Raw genomic sequence first — 7,445 nt, forward strand, 5'->3', positions numbered from 1 at the left:
TTGTTGGAAGAGTGGCTGGGGAGGCCCAGCCAGATGGGCGGGGTAGAAATAATAAGTTGTTGTTGTTGTTGTTGTTGTTGTTGTTACTACTACTACTATTATTATTATTATTATTACTATTATTATTTGTTTAAGCCTCTTCTGAAGCCATCCAAGTTGGTGGCCATCTCTACATCTTTGTAGTCTTGAGATTTTGTTGGAAGTCTTTGGGACTGGTTAAACTTCTACAGAATACTTAGTCTGATGACATGCCCTACATCTCTTTCAAAAATGATCAAGATGGGTTGTAAAATATCAAGATGGGAATGCTAAGGGAGATCTCCACCTTGTAGTCCTCTAATGCGAACTAGTAGTTCATTGGAGATGCCCCTAACATGGTGAAATGCTGGGTCTGTGAAATGGCCTCAGGTTGTTGACATGAAGAGCTTGCAAAACCAAGTCTGGATTTCCCCTTTTTGCAACAACCTGGTATGTCACCATCTCTAGAAGCCTTTAAATATCCGCATCACATCCCCTCTCCATCTCAGGTTGCCAGTGGTGGTAGATTGCAGTTGAACCTTCAGCCATGAGGCTCCTTCACCTTGTTTTTGGGCTTCTCTGCATGATGATGCTGGTGGTTCCAGGTAATGCCATATTTTTTAAACAACCCTTGTCTCTGTATAAACTCTGTGAAAATCAAGTGTGATTTGATGGGACTTACTCCCATGTGGACAAGAAGCAGGTAAGAACTTTTGGTAGAGGACAGGACGAAGATGAGACTGTATGAGGATATTCACAAATTCTGGAGGCATCAACAGCAGCTCCCAGGTGTTCCTCCTGAGGCCCATAGTCATTCTCCTCTGTTGCCGCATAGTTTATCCTGATGCCTAGGTGCAGTTGGGGACACTATCTTGCTACCAGTGTTGAAGTAAAATTCAGTTGTTAGCCCAGAAGCTTCTGATTGTGGAATGGGAAGGAGCTCCTGTCTTAGGAACATAGGAAGCTGCCTTCTACTGACTATTGGTCCATCTAGCTCATTATTGTCTACACTGAGTGGTAGTGGCTCTCCAGGATTTCTGGAAGGAGTCTCTCCTAGCCCTACCTGGAGAACCCAGGACCTTCTGTTTGCAAGGCAAATCCTTGACCACTAAGCCATGGCTCAGTCTTGGACAAGTCCTTGCAAACATATGCAGTGAGTCTAGCTTGCAGAAATTTAGTAGAGGAAGCTTTTCCTGGTGTGAAAATTAAATGGTGGGGGAAGCTTCACTTGTTACATTTTTCTGTCATTTAGCAGGGAGTCTGTGGTCCTCCAGATGTTGCTGCACTCCATCTCCCATATGCCATGACCATTGGACAACTGTCTGCAGCTGATGGGAGTTGTAGTCTAGCAACACCATCTTGCTGTCTGTTGTAGCAAATTTCCATAATTACATAAATTAGGTAAGTTATGTTGCCATTGTGTTATTCTACCCCATTTTTTTTCCAGTGCAAAGAATCTGAGTGCAAATGGGATGGGTGGGATGTGATCCGTTACCTAATGTGGACAGACTGAAAGCAACAAAAACAGTAAATAACAAGCATGAGAGTGCTTGGACTAAAATTGTCAACCAAAAGCTTTACTTTTCTGGTTTATCACCACAGCAGCTACTAACACGGGGCTTCAGTAAAGCAAATAATTTAATCAGACAGTGCCTATATGATATCAAGTGACAGAATAACCTGGCCACAATAAGGAAATTTTGTCCATGGTATGATTATTTCCCACCTAGTCATTTTGACACTTTGGCACCCTATTTGCAAAATTTAACAATTCCAAAATACAGATGTGCTTTCACTTTCACAAGATTGAATATATTGCCTGCAGCTGCACTTGAGGGTCGATTTCAAAAAATTCCACTGGAAAAATGGTTAGGTCCCTGTGGAGATGGAAGTACAGTGGTACCCCGGGTTACATACTCTTCAGGTTACAGATGCTTCAGGTTACAGACTCTGCTAACCCAGAAATGGTACCTCAGGTTAAGAACTTTGCTTCAGGATGAGAACAGAAATCGTGCGGCAGCAGCAGGAGGTCCCCATTAGCTTAAGTGGTGCTTCAGGTTAAGAACAGTTTCAGGTTAAGAATGGACCTCCGGAACGAATTAAGTACTTAGAAGAGTGACTAGTGGGGTGCCACAGGGTTCTGTCTTGGGCCCGGTCTTATTCAACATCTTTATCAACGACTTGGATGATGGACTCAAGGGCATCCTGATCAAATTTGCAGATGACACCAAACTGGGAGGGGTGGCTAACACCCCAGAGGACAGGATCACACTTCAAAACGACCTTGACAGATTAGAGAACTGGGCCAAAACAAACAAGATGAATTTTAACAGGGAGAAATGTAAAGTATTGCACTTGGGCAAAAAAAATGAGAGGCACAAATACAAGATGGGTGACACCTGGCTTGAGAGCAGTACATGTGAAAAGGATCTAGGAGTCTTGGTTGACCACAAACTTGACATGAGCCAACAGGGTGACGCGGCAGCTAAAAAAGCCAATGCAATTCTGGGCTGCATCAATAGGAGTATAGCATCTAGATCAAGGGAAGTAATAGTGCCACTGTATTCTGCCCTGGTCAGACCTCACCTGGAGTACTGTGTCCAGTTCTGGGCACCACAGTTCAAGAAGGACACTGACAAACTGGAACGTGTCCAGAGGAGGGCAACCAAAATGGTCCAAGGCCTGGAAACGATGCCTTATGAGGAACGGCTAAGGGAGCTGGGCATGTTTAGCCTGGAGAAGAGGTTAAGGGGTGATATGATAGCCATGTTCAAATATATAAAAGGATGTCACATAGAGGAGGGAGAAAGGTTGTTTTCTGCTGCTCCAGAGAAGCGGACACGGAGCAATGGATCCAAACTACAAGAAAGAAGATTCCACCTAAACATTAGGAAGAACTTCCTGACAGTAAGAGCTGTTCGACAGTGGAATTTGCTGCCAAGGAGTGTGGTGGAGTCTCCTTCTTTGGAGGTCTTTAAGCAGAGGCTTGACAACCATATGTCAGGAGTGCTCTGATGGTGTTTCCTGCTTGGCAGGGGGTTGGACTCGATGGCCCTTGTGGTCTCTTCCAGCTCTATGATTCTATGATTCTATGATTCTATACTTAACCCGAGGTACCACTGTATTGAGTCAGTGGTTCATGTGCTTCTGGCTTGCACTCTTTATAAGGATTTGAGGAGTGAGGTTATTAGCCCTCTATTATTGTCCAAGCCGGGTCACTCAGCCATTGCTACTGTGTCCTTTCTTTTAGCAGATCAAGATGATCAGGTGACAGCAAAAAGTGCAAGCAGGGGCAATGAGAATAAGATCTATTATTTGAATATTGATGTAAACCCCCAAAATGTATTTTTATGGTTAGGTTTTTACCTCTATCTTCAGTACATTTTACTTTATTGCTATGGCTAGTAGCCGATGCAAATAAATATTCTATCTATCTATCATATTGGTTGGAATAGGGCTGCCATATGTATGGGATTTCCCAGACATATCCGGGATTCGTCCATCAGAAATGGTGCCTGTGTGGACTTTCCAAAAATCAGTAAAAATATCTGGGGAAACCCAGGCGTCTGTCAACCCATGTCAGCAATGTTTATTGTTTTGGCAAATTTCCTTAAAAATAGCTCAGAAACAACTTTTGTGTCCAGATTTTCACTTTTTGAAATATGGCAACCCTAAGCTGGAATGGTTTCCATTCTAGAATGGGGTGAATAAATGAACATTGGCAATTTCTGCTTCTGTTTCTGTTTTCACCAGACTTCTCCAACATCCCTACTTTTACCATAGGTAAAGGGTAAAGGGACCCCTGACCATTAGGTCCAGCTGTGGCCGACTCTGGTGTTGGTGCGCTCATCTTGCTTTATTCGCCGAGGGAGCCGGCGTACAGCTTCCGGGTCATGTGGCCAGCATGACTAAGCCGCTTCTGGCAAACCAGAGCAGCGCACGGAAACGCCGTTTACCTTCCCGCTGGAGCGGTACCTATTGATCTACTTGCACTTTGACGTGCTTTCGAACTGCTAGGTTGGCAGGAGCAGGGACCAAGCTATGGGAGCTCACCCCTTCACCGGGATTCGAACCGCCAACCTTCTGATCGGCAAGTCCTAGGCTCTGTGGTTTAACCCACAGCACCACCTGCATCCCAGTTTTACCATACAAGCTAAATAAATAAAATTGACTATGTCGTACTTGGCAATGCTAAAATAATAGGAAATGCTGGTCTGTTTATGCTGAAGCCTCAAACTGCAAAGAGCTCAGTTCTGCTCCAACTTGATTTTGTGTCTCTTTGTGTCTGCAGGATTTTCTAAAATCGGTAATGCCAAGCAGTGTCGTGAAGCCCATGGAAAATGTGTGAGGCGCAGATGTCCTGGTGACTACAAGCGCATCGGGAATTGTGCTAGAAAGATTGCCTGCTGCAGGTGAGAGCAAAGATCTCTGGCTGAAAGAGAACAAGGCACATTTTTGCCAACGTAGGAGCCAGGATCAAGATCCCTTCAGTACCCATCAATATTCAAGTTGGCACCCCTGTTTGCCAGTGAAAAGCAGACTGCCTTCAAGTGAATTTATGTAAGATAGCATTCATGAATTTGAGTCAACTCTCTCATTGCCCATTAGCTAATATCCAACTTACAAAACTTTGGAAAGCCTAGAGCAATAGTTCCTGAACTCTTAAGCTTTTCAGGGATTCCCCAGAGAGTTCAGTAATGGTGGAGTGGTTGCCATGGAAGACAATTTACCTGTTGCTAGAACCACTTGGGGTTACCTTCCTGTGTCTGTGGGAAAAGCAAGAAAAATATAAATGTAATGTGAACAGCCACAAAATAGTTTTGGATGTGTTCTCTGTTGTGCTTCTCATGGGACAGACACGAGTCCCACAGCTGTGTCCCCCACAGAACCTGAATGCTCACCATAAATAATATGGTATAAATAAATTATGATGATGATGATGATGATGATGATGATGATGATGATGACAGGGTGGGCAGATTTTAAGTTTTGGCAGTACTTTTTTTTTTTTTTACTAGAACACCATAATCTACCAATGAGAGCTGGGTGGAAAAATCATATGCTTAGAATTAAAGAATCTTGAGCTCAGAAGGTGTTTTGAGCACCAGAACTGAACTGAGCTCATAGTCCTCTTCCTCCTCCTCCTCCTCCTATTATTATTATTATTATTATTATTATTATTATTAGCTCTCTCCCACCATTTTCCACGGCAGGGATTCATGGTGGCTTACAAATGAAATAGAAACAGCTAAAAACATTGAGAAGGGATTATTAAGAAGCAATTAAACTGTAATAGAATTACAATACAGTGGTACCTCGGTTTTCAAACGTCTCTACTGACAAACGTTTTGGTTTTCGAACGCCGTAAACCTGGAAGTAAATGCTTCAGTCATCAAACTCTTTTCGGAAGTCGAAAGTGCCACGTGGCTTCCGTACCGAGTTTTCCATAAGTAAATGCTTTGGTTTTTTAACGTTTCAGAACTTAAATGGTCTTCCAGAACAGATTGTGTTCGAAAACCGAGGTATCACTGAATATAGAATATATAAACATAGAGATAATTACAGTAAAAACATCATAGTAGTAGTCCTTTCATGAAAACAATGAACCCCCCAAAGCCTGTTGGAATAAGAAAATTTTCAACTGCTGGTGGAAGGACAAAAAGAATGCACTTCTGGTTAGATTTATTTATTTCAGCAGCCTAATTTGGTGGAAATAGTTTTCTCTTTACTATCGTTAAACAATAGCAAATCAAGACCCCTTGCTGATTTAATGCAGCTTATATACATATGTATCTATGATTATGATTATTGATTTTTATGGTAAAAAAATGAAGGGATGTACTTTTTTAAAAATAACAATAATAATACAGTTTATAAAGAAAAATACAAAGATTATTCTCATTTTTTTTTTTTAAAAAATTCCAAATTAAAACATTAACCCAGAGGCAAAAGAGAGAGAGAGACAGAAACAAACAAACAAAGAGGAAGAGATAAAGTAAAAGGAAGAAAGGGAATTAAAAGAAAGAAATTGAAAAATAAAGAAAGAGAAGAGAGAGAGTAAATAGAGAAAGAGAAAGGAAGAAAAGTTTAAGAAGCTAAAGAACCTACAGTGTGATAGTACTCTTGATAAAAGTGCACTAAATAAAGATCATTTTGCTTAGTAATCCATTTATTAGTCACTTTATAAAAAAGAAATAAATTGCAGATTATCAGTCCCACCCCCGCAACACTCTGCTCTGCAGTGGAACTCCATTGCAGATATCTGGAGCAATTTCCCTGAAGGTCTAAAGACTGTGAACCAAACCAATTGCTAAAAGCATCCTTAGGAAATCTCCAGTACATGTCATCCCTTGCCAGACATATACCAAGGTATGATATAACACATGAGTTTTTAGACATCTGAAGATGCAGCTTGGACCAGGAACATATTACCTGTTGGCTATTCGTAACAGTGGGCTGAATCTCGTGCTCTTCCGCTCATCTTACTTGAACAATGGCTACTGTATCATGGCTACTAGTCATGGTGGCTATGCTCTGCCTACATGGTCAGAGGCAGTAAGCTTCTGAATACTAAGAGGTCAAGGATGTTGCTCTGCTCAGGTCCTGCTTGTGGTTTTCCCATAGGCAGTTGGTTGGCCACTGTGAGAACAGGATGATAGACTAGATGGATCGTTTGTCAGATCCAAGCAGGCTTTCCATATGCTCTTAACAGCTGGGGATTTGCTGAATGAGCCTCTTCGCATTTCTGTAGCTGGTCAGGGAATGACTGTACGTTTCATATGAACCAAATTTACTTTCTAGAGTCGAATTTTTCCAGAATAAAATATGTCTCTCTGTGTCCTCCTTATCTGTGCAGGCGTTAACTGGCGACCGCCTGGCCACATCTCAATGGCCTACTTGGAATTCACTGCCTCCTGCCGCTGTGAAACTTCTATGGACCACACACTTGGGATTTTACTACACAGAGAGATGTGATTGCCTCCCACCTAAATAAAAACAACTTGTAATGCAACTTCGTGACTGAAATGGATCTGTTCATGTTTGGGAATGGGAAGATTATGGATTGCTTCTTTTGACTCCTTTTTTATTCCCCACCCCCTGTACAACCTCATGCCAATGGACCTAAAGCACACAGATGAGACAGTGACACTTTTATGACCCTGCAAGTTGTCTCTGAATAAGAGCAGCCCAAATTCTAATGTTTTACCATTTATACTTCACTGAACTTGGTTGCCAAATCTCCCACCTTGTTTACATGAGCTAGATTGCACCAAATGGCCAAATCTGATGGAATAGTTCCTGTTGCAGCAGAATTATATTCACATTGTATGCACCTTGCATCTGCTGATCTGAAGGGAAGATGGTCCTTCTTGGTGTGTGTGTTTGTCCCCCCCCCCCCCATCATTTCAGCAGCTGTCTGGCTTCAG

At 42.2% G+C, this 7,445-nt stretch overlaps 1 long non-coding RNA gene across 1 annotated transcript; it reads left to right on the plus strand.

Annotated features, from left to right (window-relative positions):
- Nucleotides 1-535: 535 nt before the first annotated feature.
- Nucleotides 536-7,002, plus strand: LOC308474762. Its single transcript, XR_013984937.1, has 3 exons — nt 536-623; nt 4,310-4,430; nt 6,875-7,002. It is a non-coding gene; the product is annotated as an uncharacterized lncRNA (long non-coding RNA).
- The last annotated feature ends 443 nt before the right edge of the window (nt 7,003-7,445 follow it).

Source organism: Podarcis pityusensis, assembly GCF_964106645.2.
Source record: "Podarcis pityusensis genome assembly, chromosome: 3".
In the NCBI taxonomy this organism is placed as follows: Eukaryota; Metazoa; Chordata; class Lepidosauria; order Squamata; family Lacertidae; genus Podarcis; species Podarcis pityusensis.